This window comes from Cynocephalus volans, chromosome 6, assembly GCF_027409185.1.
Source record: "Cynocephalus volans isolate mCynVol1 chromosome 6, mCynVol1.pri, whole genome shotgun sequence".
NCBI classification, from domain to species: Eukaryota; Metazoa; Chordata; class Mammalia; order Dermoptera; family Cynocephalidae; genus Cynocephalus; species Cynocephalus volans.
The window spans coordinates 158,999,852-159,003,510 of NC_084465.1; the positions used below are offsets into that span (position 1 = coordinate 158,999,852).

Here is a 3,659-nt window from a genome sequence, read left to right on the forward strand (position 1 = left end):
TATTTTGCATGTGTTCTTTTTTTTTTTTTTTTTTGGCGGCTGGCCGGTACGGGGATCGGAACCCTTAACGTTGGTGTCATAACACCATGCTGTAACCACCTGAGCTAACCAGCCAGCCCCACTCTTTTGCATGTAAATATCCAGCTGTTCTAGAACCATTTGTTGAAAAGACTATTCTTTCCCCATTGAATGGTTTTGGCACCCTTGTCAAAAATTAACTGGCACTGGAGCTAGTAGGAGGACTCTTTGCCACCTTCTCATAGCTCTGTATTCTTGAGCCCAAAGTCTGAGGGCCCAGGGCCTCAGGGAGAATTCAGAGATGCAGGCACAGAGGCCCTGACCCTTCTCATCTGGAATCGTCTATGTACTACCACTAGCCGAAAGAGTTACTGGCCTGGTTCCATGGAGCCCTGGACGGAGCCCCTGAGTCCTTTTGAGGATGTGGCTGGCACAGAGATGAGTCAGTCTGACAGTGGGGTGGACCTGAATGGAGATTCTCAGGAGTCATCAAGTCCCTGCAGCCAGTGAAGTTTCCCTGATGGAGGACTCAGTGGGGCAGCAGAGGAACCCCCCCACCAAGTGGCCTGGAGTCACTTCACCCCTGACTGCTGTTCCTGGTGAGGGTCCACCTAGCTCTGAACCCTATGAACCTCCTAGCAGATGGCACCTGCCCCCCACGATGGGGACAGAAAGGAGCTTCCCCTGGAGCAGCCTCTGCCCCCCTCCCCATTGGCACAGAATGATCACAGCATACAGAGCGAGGTCCAGAGCCTTGCCTACTCCAGTCATTGTATCGAGCTGGCCCCCCAGCCTAGTTGGCACGAGTGATAAGGACTTGGACTTGTGCCTAGCAGTAGGAGACAGTTTAAAAGCAGAGAAGCCAGGGTCATGAGTTCAGGTCCCCATGCTGGCCAGTCACAAAATAAAATAAAATAAAACAAATAAAAGCAGAGAAGGAGCTGGCGGCATCAGTCACTGAGGCCATCCCTATTTCTTGAGACTGGGAACTGCTCCCCAGTACTTCTGCCTCGGCTGAGCCACAATCCAAAAACCTGGTTTCTGGCAGTTCTCCTCAGGCCAGCACCTGTTCCCTAAGGTCTTTTATGGCAACCCTGAGCCTCCCAGTTCTCAGGTCTCTGGGGGAGCCATGGACTCTCAACTATATCCCAACAATGGAAGCTTCGGCCCTGGGACCCCCTCCCTGCATCCTTTCAGATCACAGCCCCTACTCCCAGGCCCAGCCCCTCCCTCGGCACTACTCTCTGGGGTAGCTCTCAAGGGTCAGTTCCTTGATTTCTCAGCACTGCAAGTGACAGAGCTGGGGAAGTTGCTACCTGGAGGAGTTGTCTACCCTCCACCTTCCTTCCTGTACCCTCCAGCTTTCTGCCCCAGCCCTTTGCCCGACCACTCTCGCTTCAGGTACTGTCGTGCTCTTTTACCTGCCCATAATCCTGCCGACTGGACCAATTGTTGAGCTAGGGCTGGGTCTGGAGCTCACAGACCCCTCAAGCCCGTTCACAGACTGGGTCACAAACCCTTCACACGCCAGGCTGGGTCACCAGACCCCTCACACGCAGGTCAATGAGCTAGCTAACCAGCAAACGTTCCTTGGAGCTGTGTGTTGGAGAGCATGGCCGCATGGGGCAGACGCCCAAGGCAGTCGCTAGCCAAGCAGCGGCTCTGCACAGGCACAATAACTCCACCCCCCCACACAATTTGCTTACAAAGAATGCACCACACCACCCCCGACCGGAAGGGCAGGCAAGGGGTCCTGATTAAATTATTCCATTTCCCAACAGGTACACCAGGATCTGCCATCCCCTTTGGATTTTTATTCTACTCCCCTGCAGCCTGGTGGCCAAAACAGCTTCCTCCCTTCAGGGTCCCTGCCCAGCAGATGCTTCTACCTATGGTAGACTCACAGCTGCCTGTGGTGAACTGTGGCTCTGCTGCCAGTGTCGCCTCCCGCCCCACCCCCCTTTCCCTGTTATCTGTGGGCCCTGCTCTGCAGCCCCCCAGCCTGGCTGTCAGGCCCCTACCTACTCCTGCTACTCGGGTGTTGCCTTCACCTGCCAGGCTCTTCCCCTCTAGCATGGGGTGAGCAGAGCTGCACCCAGTGGAACTAAAGCCATTCCAGGATTATTGAAAACGGAGCAGTCTTGGGGGACCTGGGTCATCACGTGCTTCCCCTGCTGGAAGGTCTTTCTCTGCCCTCAGTTTCCGTGTCAAGGCCCCACCTTCCACCTACAGTGGAGTCTTCCGCACCCCGTGCATCGACCTCTACCAGTAGGCCTCCCCACCAGAGGCCCTGTGCTGGACGCTGACGCCCGGGGAGCACACAGGGCCAGCTCCTCAAGAAGGGCCTCCCCGATGGGCAGAGGAACCTCGGTCCTGAGAGGACAAGGAGCCCGGGTTGCCCCCACCCTGCTAAGGGAGTTCCCTTTGCCCCCCACCCCCCGGGGCTTGTAAATAGATTATAAATCCGTAGCGGGGAGAGGAGAGGAGGGGAAAGGGGCTGTGGGGCTGGGGCCGAGCTTCCCCTCCTCCCCCTTTCCCTGGTCCCCATCCCTGGGCCATTTGCTAAAAAAGAATAATAAAATGATTTTTTAAAAAATTAACAGGCCATAGACTTACGGGTTTATTTCTGGCCTCTAAATTCTATTCCTTTGACCTATATGCCTATCCTTATGCCAGTACTTTGTAGTAAGTTTTGAAATTGGGAAGTGTGAGCTCTAAAACTTTACTCTTCTTTTCCAAGATGGCTTTGACTATTTGGGGCCCCTTGCAATTCCGTATGAATTTGAGGACTAGCATTTAAATTTTTGCAAAAAAGGCCATTGAAATTTTCATAAGGATTTCATTGAATCTCTAGGTTGCTTTGGGCAGTATCGCTGTCTTAACGATATGAAGTTTTTCAATTCATGAACATATACTGTGTATCCATTTGTTTAGATCTTTCTTAATTTCTTTAAGCAATGTTTTGTCGTTTTCACTGTACAACTTCTTCACATCTTTGGTCAAATTTATTCCTGTGTATTATATTCTTTTGGATGCTACTGTAAATGGATTGTTTTCTAAATTTCCTTTTTGGATTGTTCATTGCTGGTGCACAGAAACAAAAATATTTTGGGGGTGTTGATTTACACCCTGCACCTTTGCTGAATGTATTTATTAGTTCCTGAATGTAATGATTAGTTAACTAATTATTTATTAGTTAGTACTTTTTTGTGTGTATTCTTTGGAATTTTCCATATCTAAGATCATGTCATCTGATCTTACTTAGTTTTACTTCTTTCCATTTTATATTTTTAAAATTGACTAGTAGAAAGTGTACATATCACCTGGCTGGTTAGCTCAGTTGGTTAGAGTGCAGTGTTGTTAACACCAAGGTCAAGAGTTCACATCCCCATACTGGCCGGCCACCAAAAAAATAAAAAATAAAATTAGAAAATTGTACATATTGATGGTGTACAATAACATGATGTTTTTGATATATTTATACATTGTGGAAAGGCTAAATCAACCTAATTAACATATCCACTACCTCCCATACTTATTTTTTTGTGATGAGAACATTTAAAATCTATTCTCTTAAAAATTTTCAAGAATACAATACATTGTTATTAACTACAGTCACCATGTTGTACAAGAGACCTCCT

At 49.1% G+C, this 3,659-nt stretch overlaps 1 pseudogene; it reads left to right on the forward strand.

Annotated features, from left to right (window-relative positions):
- The first annotated feature begins 397 nt into the window (after nucleotides 1-397).
- LOC134381109 (protein PRRC2A-like) lies at nucleotides 398-2,431 on the forward strand (annotated as a pseudogene).
- Nucleotides 2,432-3,659: the final 1,228 nt, after the last annotated feature.